Below are 19,474 nucleotides of genomic sequence, written 5' to 3'. Positions count from 1 at the left end.
AGTTTATAAAGAGAATCAATGCGGGAGTTTTGTTCAAGTTGGGTTTGCAGTATCTGGTCATAATTCAGAAGTCACAGAGAATAAATGTGGAAACCCACATTATAGTTTTTATAATTTTTTTTTTGACTGCAAAGTCACTTTGAGCTAAGAAGATGTGTTCTAATTAGCTCTTGCAGACAGGGACACTTTAAATAATTGTATAAACCCAAAGAGCTTCTACAAGATCGTCTTAAACGCTTATTGACATTTATGCTGAATGATGCCTGTCAGGTGATACTATTTGTTTGATAATAAATGAGGCTCTCTTAATTTAGAAAAAAAATGCTGAAATGGGCTGAGACAAAAGCTCTCAGAAGCATCTAAAACAAAAAAAGGTAGAGTTTTACAATGCTGTTGAATTCACTTTTAGCACCGTGTATCCTTTAAAAAAAAAATGGAATAGTAGGCAGTCGTGTGATCTACTACTCTGCTCAGCCCCCTCTGTCTGGGTAGCTCTGTGCCATTTCTGTTCCTGACACTTGTCACGAACCAGGAAGAGTTAGCTTAATCAGAGGCACGAGTCACTGATTAGTGCTGGGCTGCTGTCACTAATCACTTCAAATGCTGTACTGAAAATAGTACCCATAGGTCATACATTGGAGAATGATCCTCACTGCCATTCAACCTCAGCCATGGCAAATGCCTAATTAACATGCTTTCCTGGTTTGCATTAAATATCCTTTCTTTGTTTGTTTAATTGAAATCTACTGACAGACCCGCTGATGTGGTATGAAAAGCTTTCCCGGGTCTGCTGGTGAGATGCATGGTGATAGTGCTGTTTGCCCTCTTGAGAGGAAATGGTCCCTTTCCCTTCAGTAATAACATTAGATTTGTGCAGGTGATTAAACATCAGTTTCCATGAGAAAGCTGGAACCCACCAGTTCCCTATTCTCCTGCCATCGGATGTTAGGAGAGTTCAGATCAGGATAAATAAACTGTTGTCTGCTGTGGTGTCTCTATTTAACCATTTAGCAGATGCAGTTTAGGATCATTGCTTTGCAGAAGCAGAAAGGTTATTGCACTCAGAGAGGCAGTTCACTCGCACAGCAGTTGTGCACTTTTACATTTGCTATTTTTAGGCCATGGAAATATGCACTGACAAGTGTATTAAAAAGAAAGCAACAGCTGTATCTTAGCGGCAGTATGGTTATGAAACAGGTTCTAATTTTTGTTCTGAATAGTGACTAAATGGCACTACTAGAGGCGTGTCTACATTGCGGACATGCACTAGCTCTGCTCGAGCTAGCACACTAAAGTGTAGCCGGGGGGAGCAACATGGGCAGTAGCTGGGGCTAGCTGCCCGAGGGGGTCTGAACGAGTTTGTACTCAGACAGATAACCCAAATTAATGCCTGTGCCACCCTGCTCGTTTTACTGCATTAACTTGAGCAGAGCTAGCCCTTGTCTGTCTACCCACACTGGGAAACAGGCTCCCAGATGCAGTGTAGACATTACCTATATTGGGGTGATTAGTGTAAAAAAAAATAATGGCAATTCAGCTGGATATTAAAACACTGAGGGCTGAGCTCTGCTGAGCTACACCAGTGTAAACCTGCAGTAAGTTCACTGATTTCAGAGCTACTGGGGATTTACACTGGTAGAACTGAGAGCAAAATTTGGCCCAGAAGATTCGTCACACGGGCTCAGCAGAAGTGTCTGTGTTGCATTATTGTGTTAGGAATGTGCGTGAACCCAAATATCAAACACTGGGGCTCTCATACATGGAACTGCAGCATTTTAAGTGTAGCCCTGCCTTAGTTATCCAGCACAAATCCTTCCCATAAACCAATTACTAACAAACAATGGAACAGTCTCTCTTGGGAAAAACAAACAGGATACTCAGCACCTGTAGCTTTAGACCTCAGATTATCACATTAGCTTTGATCATCTCGTCACATGTCTGACTTTTGGCTGTCTAGTAAGACACAACGAGTTTTCAGCAGCTTTTCATGCATATTAATTAGAGAACATGGAATGCTTTTCAAAAAAATCAGGAAAAAACAGGATAAAGGCACAGTAATAGACATACATACATACACACACACACACTTGGCATGCACTTAAAGGCTGCTTGGCCTTCACTGGTTGCTAAGCATTATGAGAAATTGGAATGTACAGTTCAGTCAAGCCCTCTTGTGAGCTTTTTTCATTTGCCATAAAACACCTGCATATAGGAGGGGCTGATAGCACAGAATGTGAAGTGTGGGATTTTGAAAAAAATAGTGCTTAAATAGGTTCAGATGTTCTCTCCCTGATGGCCCAGCCCCAAAGTTGCACAGATGAGGGCAGGAAAGCATATGTTTACTTTTATATCTACTGATATTCATTCTTACAAGTTGCGATTTTCTAATCTCCATAGGTGTTCACAGCATTCTTCAGACAGCCACAGATGGGAGAGTCCCTGCTCTGAGGGCTAATGATCTAAGATCACTGTGGATACAGTACAACACAAAAGAGCACGGGGAAAAGCAAGCATAAGCTAGGGAAAATGCAGCTCCTCCCCCCTCTACTAAAAGCTGAGGGACACTCCCCCTTCTGTCCCTGCCTTGAATTAGCAGCACTCCCCCAGACCCTCACAATTCCCTCTTCTAATTGGCTGGTACAGGAGGGGCTCCCCTGCCCCCAAGAACACACACACTCCCATGTCAATCTACTTAACTGTGGCAAAGGAATTACTGTGAAGCTGTGGACTGAACACAGGGCTGGGATTCAGAAGAACTGGGTTCTAATTTGACTCATCGCAGAACCTTGGCTAACCCACAAAATTGCTCTGTGCCCTAGTTGTAAGATGGGGATAACAACGCTTGCCCAACTTCATGAAGTGCTTTAAGGGCTGCAGGTGAGAAGCACTACATGTGCAAATGCTGTTTATTATTACAAGAGAAGGTAAAACATTTCAGATGATGAGTACAGGTGAGGTAGCAACACAGTAAAGGGGAGGAAACAGAAGATGCACATGGGTTATTGGTTGCACGTAATGTGAAATCTGTAGGTTTGGCGAAGCTTTGTGGAACAAAGGATGCTTGGTGTATGGCAATTGGGAAGGCATGTACAAGGCAGAGCAAGAAAAGGGATGAAGATGGTAGTGGGAGGAAACCAAAAGAGCAATAAGGGAGGGCAGTGTAGAGAATGGGAGGGGTTACTGGACTTTTATAATATGGTTACCTCACGGATACCGAGGTGAACTTTCTCCCTCCCAATCAAACCTGGAAGTTACAGTCCTGATTCTTGACCATATTTGCTCACCTCTTGTGAAAAGGGGACTGTCACACTTTAGGGGAAGCTGTTCCTTGGACCCCTCAGTTTCCTTGTGAGCAACCCTTTCAAGTGACATTCCTGATTTTAGACTGAGTTACTGGGTCATAACCCTCCTGTTTACTCAAACATTTTTTCTTAGCAGACCCAACTGCCTTTGGCTTTGGTCAGAGACTTCCTTTCAGGACCCTATGATCAGTATGAAAATGCAGTGACTTTGGGAGACAGCCTCTTCAAAGCAAAGTATTACTCTTTTATCTACGGGCACATAGCAAGCAGGGAGGAAAAGTGTTAAAACAACAAAAAAGGCCTCTATGCAGATTGTCTTATCATAGAATCATAGAAGATTAGGCTTGGAAGAGACCTCAGGACGTCATCTAGTCCAACCCGCTGCTCAAAGCAGGACCAACACCAACTGAATCATCCCAGCCAGGGCTTTGTCAAGCTGGGCCTTAAAAACCTCTAAGGATGGAGATTCCACAACCTCCCTAGGTAACCCATTCCAGTGCTTCACTATCCTCCTAGTGAAATAGTGTTTCCTAATATCCAACCTAAACCTCTCCCACTGCAACTTGAGACCATTGCTCCTTGTTCTGTCATCCACCACCACTGAGAACCACTGAGTTCCATCCTCTTTGGAACCCCCTTCAGGTAGTTGAAGGCTGATATCAAATCCCCCCTCATTCTTCTCTTCTGCAGACTAAACAAACCCAGTTCCCTTAGCCTCTCCTTGTAAGTCATGTGCCCCAGCCCCCTGATCATTTTCGTTGCCCTCCGCTGGACTCTCTCCAATTTGTCCACAGCCTTTCTGTAGTGGGGAGCCCAAAACTGGACGCAATACTCCAGATGTGGCTTCACCAGTACTGAATAGAGGGGAATAATGACTTCCCTCGATCTGCTGGCAATGCTCCTACTAATGCAGCCCAATATGCCATTAGCCTTCTTGGCAACAAGGGCACACTGCTGACTCATATCCAGCTTCTCATCCACTGTAATCCCCAGGTCCTTTTCTGAAGAACTGCTGCTTAGTCAGTCGGTCCCCAGCCTGTAGTGGTGCATGGGATTCTTCTGTCCTAAGTGCAGGACTCTGCACTTGTCCTTTTTGAACCTCTTTAGATTTCTTTGGCCCAATCCTCCAATTTGTCTACGTCACTCTGGACCCTATCCCTACCCCCCAGCGTATCTACCTCTCCCCCAGCTTAGTGTCATCCATGAACTTGCTAAGGTTGCAATCTAGCCCATCGTTCAGATGATTAATACAGATGTTGAACAAAACTGGCCACAGGACTAACCCCTGGGGCACTCCGTTTGATACCGGCTGCCAACTAGACATTGAGCCGTTGATCACTACCCATTGAACCCGACAATCTAGCCAGCTTTCTCTCCACCTTATAGTCCATTCATCCAATCCATACTTTTTTAACTTGCTGGCAAGAATACTGTGAGAGACCGTATAAAAAGTTTTGCTAAAGTCAAGATATATCACGTCCACCGCTTTCCCCATATCCACAGAGCCAGCTATCTCATCGTAGAAGGCAATCAAGTTGGTCAGGCATGACTTGCCCCTTGGTGAATCCATGTTGACTGTTCCTGATCACCTTCTTCTCCTTCAAGTGCTTCAAAATGATTTCCCTGAGGACCTGCTCCATGATTTTTCTCTAACAACTTAGGCAGGTCTAATTTATCACAGACACCCCAAAATCTGGGAGTGGAGAGATAGAGCATCCAACCCACTCTTAGCTTCAGGGCTGAGCTGTTTAATACCTTCAAAGTCCTTTGTTTCACTTTTCCCACTTGGATTCCCTGCCTCCAGCTTGGCATTACACCAGTTGGTCAGTGTGTGGTGGTGATAAATCTTCAGAGGAACTGAGACCTGTATGGTTTGTTGATTATCAGTGACTGGACTATCTACAATCATTGTCTGCCTTCCTGCCAATGTACAAAACCACCCAGTACTGGGTTACCTCTTTGCACCCATCTAGCAGGCAGCACGACAGTTTCCCCAACTGTAAAGTGGGGGTGAATACCACTCAGGCTTGTTCTGAGTATTAGTGTTTGTAAATCACTGTGCATTTGCCAGGTATTATGAAAGAGTGTATTATTAATGGAAACATGCGTGCATTGCTGCTTCAGGTTAATTTTAATGCAGAATACTTTGGAGAGGTCACTCTAGATTAGTACAGTAAGCAAGAATCAGTTTTGCTTCTGCCACTTTGAGATTTGTACTTAGAACATAAGTGGTGACCTATTTTTAACATAACAGCAGATTACACTTCAGCAGAGTGAATAATTTATAGGCATGATAGCACTATCCCAATCACAATACAATGGCAGCTTTTAGGCCTGCCTAATTATGGAGGGAGGCAGTGTTCTCCGGCATTTTCCACTGAATTAGCAAAACAGCAGACATGTGAAATGACTGATTCTTTCAAAAGCAGGAGTGCCGGGATCAATGAACATGCAGAAGGACAGTGGGGCAAAGAAGATTTTATCCAGAGCTTTGTTAAAACTATGGAGACTCTTTGCGGTTTCAGCAGGCTATAGCATTAGGAGCAAGGTCATTATCTGTCTGCATTTGCTACTGCAAAATGATATTGAGAAGTCCCAGAAGGACAGATTAGATCTCCCTGGCTTATGCCACAGATGGGATAAAGAAATATTTCATTGGAAAGAAAAGGAGGTTTGGAACTGAGGAAGTATTAGTTTCTGTAACATTGAGTTCTAAAAACCTCCTGAAAGAGGACATAGCAAGACTCAGAGGAAGTTTGCAACACACTGGATATATGCAGTAATTGCTAAATATCTATTTCAGGAGCATTAGGGTCAAGGTGAGATTTAGCAACTAGAGCCTAGCACTGAGAACCTTTAACAAATAAGCCAGGCCGCCACATTCACTGCCTGTCACCCACCCCCTCAAAAGATTGAAATGGACTCAGAAGCATATTAAGAATACATGAAGGGCAGGGCTGGCTCCAGGGTTTTTGCCGCCCCAAGCAGAAAAGAAAAAAAAAAAAGCCGCAATCGCGATCAGCTCTACCGAAGCTGCTTCAGTCTTCGGCGGCTGCTCCTTCGCTCCGAGAGGGAGTGAGGGACCTGCCGCCGAATTGTCGCCAAAGAGCCGGACGTGCCGCCCCTCTCGTTGGCCGCCCCAAGCACCTGCTTGCTGGGCTGGTGCCTGGAGCCGGCCCTGATGAAGGGACATTTATAACTTTTAACAAATATTCCCTCTCCTCTTCCCCGACACTCTGCAGCCCGAAGAGCACAGCTGCTTTTCTCAGGCAGCAAATTCTCTAAATTGCATCCAGAGTTCAGTTCGCTTGAAATGTAGAACATCTATTTCTGCTTTAATTGAATCTCGAGAAATTTGCTCTCATTTCCACTATTTTTCAAAGCTGTAGCATCCTATTTAATTTCTATATACAATGTGAATAAAATATCTTCAGTACTATGACTTGAAATGGATTAAGACCAAGGGGCAATCAGATTCAGCAAGCTGTATGTTTTCTAGAACATATACTCTCATGTTTTCATTTGTACAAGGTGTAATAGCAGGTCCTAATTTTGAAACCCGCTTATTCTTTGCTGTTATTTAAACTCACTTCTAAAGTACCATTCTTTGTGAAAGATCATGTGTCATCTCTGAAAAATATTTACATTTGGAAGGGTGAGTTTCATCCATCATGACACACTTAATCAGAACATATAAAGATGTAGATATTAAGGGACAGTGTCAGTGCTTGCATGCCGCAAATTTGATTAACCCTTCAAAATTGTATTTGTCAACCAAATCCGCATAATTGTTTGCGGGTTCCCCCTACTCCTCAAAAGAAATGTTTCCATGCTTAGATTTAGGAGTCATTGTAGACAGCTTATTGAAGGAATCTGCCCAATGCACAGCAGCTAAAAATGTTAAGGGATAGAAACTAATACAGGAAATACTGTGCAGACTTTATATTGAATGATACCTAAAGTATTGTGTCCAAAAGCTGCACTGGAAAAATGAAAAAGGTTAGAAACCAGTACTAAATGTGCTTAGAGATCTGTCAGGGTTGACATATGAAGAGAGAGTACAATAACTGGGATTATTTACGCTAGAAGAAAGAAGATTTGACTTGAAAGAAATATTCCAGAATTTGATGTGAAACCTGGTCATTCCTTTCTTTATATCCTGCCCTATGGTAGTGCAAGAAAGAAGGCTCAATGGATAAACTGTAAGGTTCCCTCTTTTCACTTAGACTCACCTTTCTAGTGTTGTCTTTACACTTTAGTGTGTCTAAACTGGGGACTTGATCTTGCAGATGCTACCAACTATAATGCACACTACTGCAAATGGGCCTTTGGCATCAATGAACTACTCTTGATAATAGTACTCTTGATAATAAACGCTATGATCAGTCATATGTATCTGTAGTATGAGGCTCTTGGATTGTAAGCTTTTGGGGGGGATGGACCAGTTTTATTTTTTCTGTATAGCACCTAGTGCATTATTGAATGCTATATAAATAATACCAAATAAAAAAATAGTTCTTCCTGCAGCAGACTGTGGAACTCATTGCCACAGGAAGTCATCAAGCAGATACAATGGCTAGATTTAAATTACATTTGTAATTACACATGCTGAGATAAAGACAGTCAAATCTCATGCATAAGACCATAACATGAATGTCACAGGGATCAGAAAGGAGTCACCTATATGCAGCATTGCACATTTGGCATCAAGTAGTGAGTGGGCCAGGACTCAGGACTAGATTGACCTGTAACCTGCTGCAGTATGGCAGATTTTATTATGTTTATTCTATAAAAATAATGTCAGTGACTCATCATTTATGATTACCCTATTGCAACAACAACTGTGTGTTCATCTAATGGAAAGAGATGTCAATGGCTAGAGTTCATTCAAGAAAACAGAGAGATTTTTAAGAGTATAAATATACTTTGACCGTGCCCTTTTAAACATAGCATATTAGACATGAATAAATTCAAGCAAAAACCACCTCATTATTTTATAAAGCCTTTAATCAAAATAGATCCCTGTATAGTTTAAAAGACTATTTTAGCTGCAGAGCCGTTTACAAAGAGGCTACATAAAAAGGATTGTGCTATATGAGCTTAGGCAAAAAAAAGTCACTTCTATTTAAATAATCAATATGTAAGAAACCAAAACCCAGTTCCCTGGAGAGGTGGGGAACTGCATTACAGAAATGTTTGTAGGGGAGGATGCCAGAGTGATCAGCTGAAAGCAGAAAGAAAAGCACAGCCCTCGCTTCCGATAGCTAGTTAAAGCTATCTGTCAAGCAGCTGTTTCTATGAGCCTCTGCTCCCAGCACACATGCCACTAATCAGACACTGCTCCCGTCCACCCACCTCCTCACGCTCTCGGTACACACATTCCCTCTCCGTCGCCTCTTGTAACTTTATCAGGGGAAATAGTGTAGTTGCTGCTTCTTCTCCGGAGAAGTGTGAGTCAGATCAGAGACAGTGGCTGAAGACAAGCTGGTGACTACTTCCCCTCCACCACCAGTCCCTTTTTTAAATCTGAAACACCAACTAAACCAGGGTTGCCTGTGAAGACAACAGAATACATCCAACTAGTCAGATCCTAGTGTACTTGTTATGAAGCTGTACTGTACAAGAGGAACTTTGGGTTACAAGCCAGTGCATTCAACAGCCCTGCCATGAATGTGAATCTCTATATTTAGGTAGGTACTTGGATTGGTTTCTCTGATTTTAATGAGAAGTGTAAACCTGGATCCTTCTGATTGTCACTGTGAATGGTGTTGGTCTGGGTGCTGTAGTTTTGTGCATTAGCTGTCTGCAGTGTGTTAGAAGCTCTAGAAGTAATTACGGTTATGTTTCAACAAATGCTTTCCTAACTGCCAATATTAAAATACAGATAAGATGGATGTTGTTATTACTATTAAAATAGATGTGTGAGATTAGTGTGATACTCCAGTACAGCATGGAATTTATGTGTGGAGCTCAAAGTTGTAAAATGAATTGAGCATCACAGAATCTGTGACTGTTTTCACAATGTCTGTAAAAAGTGGTGATTCTAAAGTATGAATATGCCACATCAAGAAAAGTGCTCAAGAGTAAGGAAGAATGATATAGAAAGTATATACTATAAGAGTGAATTTGTATGTTGTGTCTCCATGGCTCAGCAGTCACAGGTCAATAGTGTGAAACATTCCACTGAGTTTGGAAAAGTTGTCCTTGGTATTTCTACCGAGGCCACCACTGCCAGCCAGTTTGCCCTAATGAGCAGATAAGATAGTGGGGAACTAAATGGAAAGGAAAAATATTATAAATGAAAAATAAAAAATTTAAATGGTAAGAGATTGCAAGTAACCAAGCTAGTAGCTATAGGATTTTCTTTTTTTCTTTTCTTTTCTTTTTTTAAGGCTGTTGTCACAAAAGCAGTTGCTGTACCAAGCCTATCGTCTATGAAGGTCCTAGTGCACTGGTGTGGGATTTTAGGGAGAGAGAGCTTGAAACAATCTTTTGTGTAGTTGTAATCTGTACATTTGAAAAAAACCCTTTTGTTTGTGTGCATTCTTTAAGGATCTGACTAGCTGTGCCAGGAAAAGTGTGTTAATCATTTTTATCACTGCATAGAAGCTTGTTTCTATTCAGAAGACATCTCAGAATTCCTTTTGATTTTGGGTTTTCTATTCCAGCAAAGCTTTTATGGTATTATCAGTTTGAGAAAGGACTGACCCTCTTAAACTCTTCCCCCTTTAGCCTTGGGGCAGTGCCCAAGCCAAACTGGTGCAAATATACTGCACTTTCGCATTGCACCACACTTTACCTTTACATGCTCTGTGTACGCTCAAAAGCTTGTGTCTCTCACCAACAGAAGTTGGTCCAATAAAAGATATTACCTCACCCACCTTGTCTGGTCACAAAAGGTCATTCTAATCCTGTCTTCCTATCCTATCTGATCTTTAAACTTTTAAAAAGGCTGTTTGGCAGCTTTCTGGAAGATGGTGTTTGTTTTTGTTTATTTGTTTTGCCATTTTGAAGGTTAAATATAAAGGTATTTGGCAAAGCTGCACATTTTCAAGCATCAGTTTTGCATTATTTAATCCGACTCTGCATTTTGCCATGCTGATCTTAATGACTGTGTTTTAGCTGCTGTCACACAGCAGGAGACTGCAGGAAACACTCCCAAATTGGAAGCATTATCATCAGTATTCTCCAGCAGCTGATTAGTATTCAAGAACAGATCTCTCTCTTTGAATAAACAAAAGGCAGGGGTGTGTCCAATAAGGGTGGCTTTAGGGGATGAGGAAGTTGTTTCCCCTGGAAAAAACTCCACTGTAGTAGCTGCCAGTCATAGCTGAGAAATAAAAGTGGTTCTTCACAAAAGGCAGAATATGCTGCACAAGGCTACTGTGGTCCACATTGTCCTGTCCATATTCAAACAGGGCTCCTATTGAAATCAATGGGGAGTTCTGCTTTAAATAAATAGGAAAATATGGCAAATTGTCTTTTGATAATAACTCAACACTGATGGGTTACTGTTAAATAAATGATACACTGTTGCTCTAAAATACACCAAACATACCACAATTTGTTCTGTAAATTCAAAATCCCTGCAGCCTGAAAAGGTGGGGCGCTGCCTAGGATACTTGTCACTTAGAGTGACCAGACAGCAAATGTGAAAAATCAGGACAGAGGGGTGTGTGTGTGTGTGTGTGTATGTGTGTGTGTGGTGTAATAGGAGCCTATATAAGAAAATTACCCAAAAATCGGGACTGTCCCTGTAAAATCGGGACATCAGGTCACCCTATTGTCACTACATATTAACTTTGACAACCTGGATTTTAAGTCTTTGAAAAGCCACATATTGCTTAAGATATATAAAAATTGTAACTTGACACTGAATTACCTTTTTGTATCCAAGCAACATTTTCTTGACAGTGTTTTCTGGTGTTTGGAGCAGTAGACTGAGATTCAGGGCTCTTGGGTTCCACTGCTGATTCCACCAAAGGCTTCCTCTGAAATTTTTTGTGTCACAGTTTACACTTCTGTAAAATGAGAATACAAGGGATGCTATGAAACTGAATTAATATTTGTTAAGCACTTTAGGATCTTCAAAGGAAAAAGACTCTTCAAGGAGCCTGTGGGTGACCATCCCAGCATATGCAAGTAAAATGGTTTGCTGCTGTTACTGCTTTTTGTGTCAAAGTGTGTGCCCATTTCATTCATCTGCAAATGCTCAAAGTACCAGCAATGCAAAGCCTGGCCTTGATCATATGCTGATGGATCTTATTCTATTATGCTGAGTGGAACTGCTAGCACTGTGTTCGTGAAACTTAAATAGCAGCCTTTTGCCCTGCATATAAACCTGAGCAAGAGGATAGATAATTTTCACAATACATATTGACTTAGAAATAGGCCACAACTGCCTTCTTGCCTTCTGACTAGGAAGGAGTAGGGATAAAAGTAAAGCAAGTATTTATATGCGCACCACTTCTTCCAAAAAAAGAGGGATGCCTGATCTGGCTTTATGCTTTATGTGCAGCAGTGGCTAGCAACACTGTACACTCAGGAATAACTCGTTTACTGGGGTAACTTTCGTCTGCCAAAGCTGCTGGCTGAGAGAGAGACAGGCAGCTTGTGTTTGTGGTCATCCAAGCGGCAAAGAATACCAGCTGAAAATGGACAATGAAGGAACTGAATGTAGCAATGCCCTAGAAGCATGCACACACAGCTGGTTCATAGATGTAGATGGGGATGTGCAGTAGTGTTATACAGGCTGTCGTCATGTCAACCTCAAGTTATATGGTTACTGGATGATTCTATTAGTGAAATGCTAAGAATTCTGTGTGTTTTTCCTTTTAGCAGGAGCTTGGTTTCTCTGTGAGATTCACTCTGCTTCACTTCTCATCACCCTTCTCATTATCTCTTTAAAGGAAATTTTATTGGTTAGAGAATCTGAATATTATAATGAAGCAAAGGGACAGATTTGACTCTTGCTCATGCCAGTTTTGCACAAATATAGTACCAGTGACTTCAACAGAGTTATTCCCGATTTGCACCAGTGGAAGCCAGCAAGGGGAATCAGGCCACAATGAGTTAAAAAGGTCTTTTGATGAAAGACCAAATACTCTGGATTTACACTGGGAAGAAACCCCACTGATGGCAGTGGACTGACCTCAGATTTACATTGGTGTGAACTGAAAGCAGAACATAACCTCCTGCCAGAGGTGTAAATCCCAGACTGAAAGCCCATCCACAGCTGTAAATCCCTTTGGAAGGTGGGTGAGTGGGTGGTGGTGGTGAAAAGCTCTCTCAGGCCCTGCAGTGCTGCAGGACCAGTGGCTGGCCAGTGCTCTCCCTGCAGTGAAGGGTGCTGGTTGGGGGAATGTGGCTAGAGCACTCAGCAGATGATACACTGAGATGCTGTCAGCAGCACACCTATTGAGCCCTTAGCCTGTTTCATTAACAATAAGTGATGCAGCTGGGAATCTTTACTAAGCAGAGGGGCCTGAGCTTGTCTGGTGGCAGCCTGGTGACCAGTTTCCATTCCTGATTTTTCAGGTCTCACACCAAATCAGCCTATCCTGAAACTGACTCTCCAGTCCAATCCCCATCATACTATAGTCTCCTTTCCTGGTAGAGCTTGCATGAGAAGATAGAGGGCAGCAATGCAAACACCACATATCTTCCCTTGGGGGTGAATGGTGCAGCAGCTCTCACTGCAGCAGGAATGTGGGCGGGGGCTGCAATTTCCATTTCCTTATGGCAGCAGGGTAAGTCAGGTCCACTTTGGTATAAACCACTGCTCACCATCAATAAAACAAACACTCACTGCAAAGAAAAACACATGCCACCTTCTGTACATAGTAATAATCAGTATCTTGGAAATATGTGTGGTGAAGGACCAGCCCCTGCTCCTATTGAAGTCTATGGCAGTGCAGTGGGAGCAAAATTGGGCCCCCAAGGCAGTTTCCATGGGATTTAGGTTCAGAGGCCTGAGAGTGATACAAATTGCCGCTTTTTAAACCCTTTGATACTGAAGTGAGGGGCGGTTCTTAACAATGCACAAGCCCACTCACGCCCGATGCCAGATTAATTAAGGAGTAGCAGAAACACAACCAAGATCTTGCTGCACTCTGGCATTGTTTAAAAAGCAGCTATCAGCACAGACTGTGTAACAGGAAGTTATGGAAAAAAGCAGGCAACCCAAACTCTTCATGAATTGCTTTTGGTACTGCAGTCTGCTACCAACAATTACAGATGCTTGCTTTGGTCTTTTTTACACAAGCTCTGGGGCTAATGCCCTCCTTAGGATGTGAATTCTTTGAGCATGAGCAACAATAACCAAAAAGAAAAAGAGCTAATTTTTTTAATTGCCTTTTTTTTTGTTCTTGTATTCTCTAATTTTGTGTAAACACAAAAGAAATGATAAATTAGCCACAAAACATGCAGGCATCTTTCTGCTTTTCAGTAGAAGGAACAAATTGAAACTGACAGTTCCCTGGAACCAACGCAATACTTGTAGTATTGTGAATGCTTCTGCATTTTATCTCCCAGCCTTTTAAAGCATCGGAAGCACTATAGTCCTTTAGTGCATATAGTAAGTTGACCTTGACTGACAGAGTCAGCCATCTAATTTCTGCTATCCTACTGTTCACAATATGTACTCATCAGACACTCAAACATTCAGATTAACTACAGTAGCTGGAGCTTCTGAGGTCAGCTCAGCCTGCTGGTAACACCGTATCTGTTTCTAGTAATCTGTTTTTCAGAGGGAAATGGTAGTTTAGCCAAAGCACCTAGGAGAGTCGTCAAATTTAACCTTGTCCAAAAGACGCCATTAAATAGAAAACTGCAAAACCTCTGTCAACTAGAGAAGCTTTTGGATTTGCAACAGAATTTGATCAGGGTGTTTATGACATGGTGCTAGGATTAGCCTACACTCTAGCTTTGAGAAAACATCATGCTGGTTCGGTTCAGTCAGGACAGACATTATTTAAGTCTCTCCATTCAGGCTAATCAAGGGGATGAACTCACTTTCAGTGAATCTAATGGAAACAAGGAAGTTAGCAAATAGCCATAGGTGTGTTTTGTTTCAACATCTGGAGCAAAAGCAGGGATTTCCCTACACCCCACCTGAATTCCCCCATCACCTTCCCAGTGATCAAACCAACCAAGATGAAGAACATACCAAGACTATACCAACATGTCATCTGCAGATTCAAGTGTTGTATCTATATCCAAACAGCCCAAAACACAAATACAACTACCTACTGAATAAACAGTGTCTCTACAACTTGAAGGCAGTTCCCGAAGTTTGTCGGTCAAATTTTTCCCATTTGTTGAAATTAGAAAAGACGGCTACTAATGCACCTCTTGCAAAAAGGCTTACGAAGAAGGAAAGCTTCTCACTGCTACAATTGGTAAAACTGGAGGAGTTTGGTTTGCCAGACCAATTGGCAAAGCCAATGGTGACAGACTAGATGAAAAGTCTGCAAAACACCAAGCCTCTGGTCCCCATTGATGTGCAGAAAGCCTTATAAGCTACTCACTCTCAAAGCCAATTTTAAGAAGTACTTTATGAGGCTGTTAAGAATGCTGGGAACACAACACAGTTTATGTGAACAAACATGGCTCTCGCATCTTACTTTCTATTTAAGCAAGAGATACCACATACTACAAACCGGAGGCCAATGTTAAAATGCATTGTCACTTGTTAACCCTGAAGTTGGATGCTGGTTCCGAACAAAACCAGCAAATGCTCACTATCTTTCTGCAAGAAACTCAACTGACTGGCTAGAAGCATGCACTGCAACAATGAAAGACACAGCAACTGAAAAAGTGAAGAACTCTCTCTCACTACAGTAAAAAAAATTTGCCTACATGGCTGATAAATGCGCCCATGCAAATTGGCATCAAGTATTAACTCATCGTGTATATTATCTTGATGTCAGACCAATAGATGCATTTCTAGATGTTCAGGTTATTAGCTGCATCTGTGACAACCTACATCTTAGAAGAGTCAAATGTTTGTAAACTGGAGCCCAAACAGATGGCTGCTTATGCATTTGATGGAGCTGCAAACTTCTCTGGAAGACATGGTGGAATACAAGCTTTGCTCAGAGAAAAGTGTAATCCTAATCTTTCCTGTACACACTGCAGAGGCCATTTTAACTTCATTACCTGGAAAGATAATGGAGCAAATAATTAAGCATAATAAGGTATAAGTAATACTTATCACCTTATCTTAATTAATTTAATAACAGTCGAATCGCATCAAACCAACCTGATAGCTTTCTTTGGCAGGGCAACAAGCCTTGTGGCTAGGGAGCAAGCAGCAGAAGTGGTATAGCTTGGTTTTAGTAAAGCTTTTGATACTGTCTCCCATGACCTTTTCATAAACTAGGGAAATACAACCTAGATGGAGCTACTATATGGTGGGTGCATAACTGGTTAGAAAACCACTCCCAGAGAGTGGTTATCAGTGGTTCACAGTCAAGCTGGAAGGGCATAATGAGTGAGGTCCTGCAGAGATTGGTCCTGGGTCTGTTTCTGTTCAATATCTTCATCAATGATTTAGATAATGGCATAGAGAGAACACTTATAAAGTTTGCGGACAATACCAAGCTGGGAGGGGTTACAAGTGCTTTGGAGGATAAGATTAAAATTCAAAATGATCTGGAGAAATGGTCTCCACCTTTCATAGGATGAAATTCAATAAGGACAAATACAAAGTACTCCATTTAGGAAGGAACAATCAGTTGCACACATACAAAATGTGAAATGACTGCCTAGGAAGGAGTACTGCAGAAGGGAATCTGGGGGTTGTAGCTATACCAATCCTTCCGCTCTACTCCGTGCTGATTAGGCTTCAACTGGAGTATTGTGTCCAGTTCTGGGTGCCACATTTTAGGAAAGATGTGGACAAATTTGAGAAAGTCCAAAGAAGAGCAATAAAAATTATTAAAGGTCTATAAAACATTACCTATGAAGAAAGATTTGAAAGAATTGGGTTTGTTTAGTCTGGAGAAGATTGAGAGGGGACATGGTAACAGTTTTCAAATACCTAAAAGGTTGTTACAAGGAGAAGGGAGGTAAATTGTTCTCATTAACCTCTGAGGATAGGATAAGTAGCAATGGGCTTAAATTGCAGTAAGGGAGGTTTGAGTCACAGTGAATGTTTTTAATGACAGAATGTGAGAAAATAGTGTTATAAATTCATGCAGCCTTAATTTATGCAAGGGAAAGTTATTCAGATAAATACCTTGCAATTCAATAATAATGAATGCGGTGAGATCCGATTAATTCATGCCTGGTTTATCCACAAGTTTCTATCTCAAAAATTCTAGTAGTAACCATAGGTGCTAGAACTGGGGGTGCTGCCACACCCCCGGCTTGAAATGGATTCCATTATATACAGGGTTTGCAGTTGGTTCAATGGCTCTTAGCAACCCCACTATACAAAATTGTTCCAGAACCCCTGGTAGTAACTAATCTTGTAGCATGTACAAAGTGTACTATTGGCTTCTTAACCTGAGGGGGGTCGTTTTTTTAAATCTGCCTTACAAATAGTTAGCTGATTTGGATTTACTAGGTCTGACTGTAATTACCACAGCAAGAACTAAATCGTGTTCACAAGATTATCTGTCCACGTGCCATATGTAAGTAGAAGAAAATACAAAGGCAGATAGACCAAAGGGCCAAAATACCTTACACCAATGCACTTGTGTTACTGAAACACAGAAAATTTACGTGCAAGTCTGATAATGAATTTTGGTGGGGGAGTGGGAGGAATTGATTTTGTCTTTTCTTAACTAACTCCCTCCTGTTTGCCCCAAGAGCAGAACTGGGGTGAAGGAAAGGCCTTTATGGAAAAGACCTATAGAATTTAATAGAAAATAACTTTTGTATAGTGTTTTTTTTTAACCATCCCTCCGAATTTGATAGAGAATTATATCCCTACTACAGAATTCTATAGATGGTTCAGAAAACCTGTAGAAAGGAGATGGAGATCATTTTCTGTACAGTTCTACAAGATTTCAAACTAATTTCCATAGGACACTTGGATTTCTTTAATATTCTCCTGATGTCATCTCTATGACATTCTGTAAGACTTTGGCTGAGGTCTGCATGCTAACAGGGCTTGTTGGCAGATGTCTGGGAGGTCAGGTATGCAAACTGTACTTTAGTGCTGAGGTCATTATTACACTACTGCTTCCTACATGTTTCAGGATTTAATGGTTAAAATAAAGTCGTCCATGTGACTAATAACCACCAGTGGGATTTTAAAGACAAATCCTAATGTTTATATATCTGTACTAAAACCCAAAAACTCCTCTAATGTAACATTCAGGTTATTGATTTAAATTCTCAGAAGCCAAGACGTGAAAAAGTTAAATTTGAACACACAACCTGAACTCCTCCCCACCGTGCATGTACATTATTAGAATTCAGTGTTTACCTGTATGGTTACACATCATAGATAAAGTTTCCTAGGCACTTATCCTGTAGCCTAAAGATGAATAAACCAACATATAGGTGCTATGGAAGTAAACAACACCCAGCTCTGGTGTGTTTTTATGTAGGTGCTTTTGAAATGGACAAATTTTGTTAAGTGTTGGAAAGATCAAAACAAATACTTTGTTGTAATATTCATATTTGGTACAAGAATAAATAGCTATAGGGTATGCTATAAAGGAAGCCTGATCCAGTGGTTATGGCACTAGCCTAGGACTTGGGTTCAGTTCCCAGTTCCATCACTGACTTTCTGTGTGACCTTGGGTAAGTCACTTTGCCTCTCTGTGCCTCAGTTTCCCCTCTGTAAAACAGCAATAATTCTTCCCTACTTCACAGGGGTATGGCGAGGATAAACTCATTGAAGATTGTGAAGTGCTTGTAGATCTACTAATGAAAAGCACTGTATAAGAGTTAAGTATAATATGTTCTCCTAACACACCTGACAATGTGCCTTTAACAACAAAGTAATAAGTAACGTATCATTGATTCACCCAGTGAAACAGAATTACCATATTAAATGGTTGATGCTTTTTAATTAATCTCTCATCATTTACTTTTTACAGAGTAGCCATTCAGAGTCTTTATCATTTTACTGACTGAAAGGCCTTGAAAATATTTTATGCTCTGTTCAGTGATGAGCCTATTTAATTTCTCTACTTTATCTTACTTACACATTGCTGAAATGTATACTGAGTACGAATGCAGTTTGTTTATTCTGGATGGAAGAGGACTAATAAATTTCTATTGCCAGAGCACTACAGTAGGTAGCTTGGCTATTCTGCATCTAGCTAGCTCTGATTACTTTCTCACACTCAAACAACTGTGGTCACGGTAACCCCATATCAGTACACTGCCATTGACACCCATGAATGAGGGGGTTAGAGAGCAGAACTACCACCAACAGGCAGGAAGAACAAAGCTGCTCTCCCAAGGACCACTTTATCTTAAATCGGCTTCTTGTTAGTTTGCTCTTCCTGTCAACATCTTCCCTTCTATTCCCTCCCTATGCAAATGACACCTTTTGTTTTATACAGCCACTGAATGCAAAATCTGTGAAAGTTGCACTACTTTACCACTTAATGCTTGGTATGTAATTTACAGTTACTGTGTAACATCACCATGGATGCAGACTTCCATTGGAATTGTGCCTACATCAGAGCTGATTGGCCAGTTGTTTCCATAATTAACTCTTCTGTCTGTTGCTTGATACTTTTGATCAGTAAAGAACGTTACCTGCACCAACTGTTTATTCACTAGGATCATCAGTAATGTCAGCCTTTGCAACCTGTTATAGAACAGACTTTTTTCTGGCATATAGAATTTGTGACAGTAGATCCAACCATCCATCCCTGTTGTCTAGTCAGCTGAAGTTGAAATTCCATATAATGCATCCAAATGTAATAGTGCTTGTTTGTGGGGTGAGTCAGGTAATTCCTTCAAGTACCATTCATTAGCTTGGCCCCTCAAACATGGGTTCACTATACATACTGGAACAAATTCTGCCCTGTTTGTTACAGTGCAACACTATTAAAGTCACCATTCTGCGCCTACGTCAGTAGTCTTGTGTGGATTCAATGATGGGTGGACTTTGAGCCCAAATTAGTAGTTCTTGGCATGGTTTTCAGGTTTGTTCTTTATTAGCATTAGTCTATCCATTTACCTACCTAAGGTACTAACAC

The 19,474-nt window shown here is 41.2% G+C and overlaps 1 protein-coding gene across 5 annotated transcripts in view; it reads left to right on the top strand.

Moving 5' to 3' along the window:
• Nucleotides 1-19,474, top strand: part of RIPOR2 (RHO family interacting cell polarization regulator 2) — a 96,556-nt gene that overhangs the window by 16,686 nt on the left and 60,396 nt on the right. The window contains exon 1 of one of the 5 annotated variants that reach the window (XM_039522473.1): nt 8,708-8,992. The exons of the other annotated variants lie outside the window; for them this stretch is intronic. The gene's annotated coding sequence lies outside the window, so the exon portion shown is untranslated. Of the gene's footprint in view, nt 1-8,707; nt 8,993-19,474 lie in introns of those variants that run through there. 5 annotated transcript variants of the gene reach the window in all.

Source organism: Mauremys reevesii, linkage group 2 (genome assembly GCF_016161935.1).
Source record: "Mauremys reevesii isolate NIE-2019 linkage group 2, ASM1616193v1, whole genome shotgun sequence".
NCBI classification, from domain to species: Eukaryota; Metazoa; Chordata; order Testudines; family Geoemydidae; genus Mauremys; species Mauremys reevesii.
This window is presented reverse-complemented; position numbering and strand designations above follow the sequence as displayed.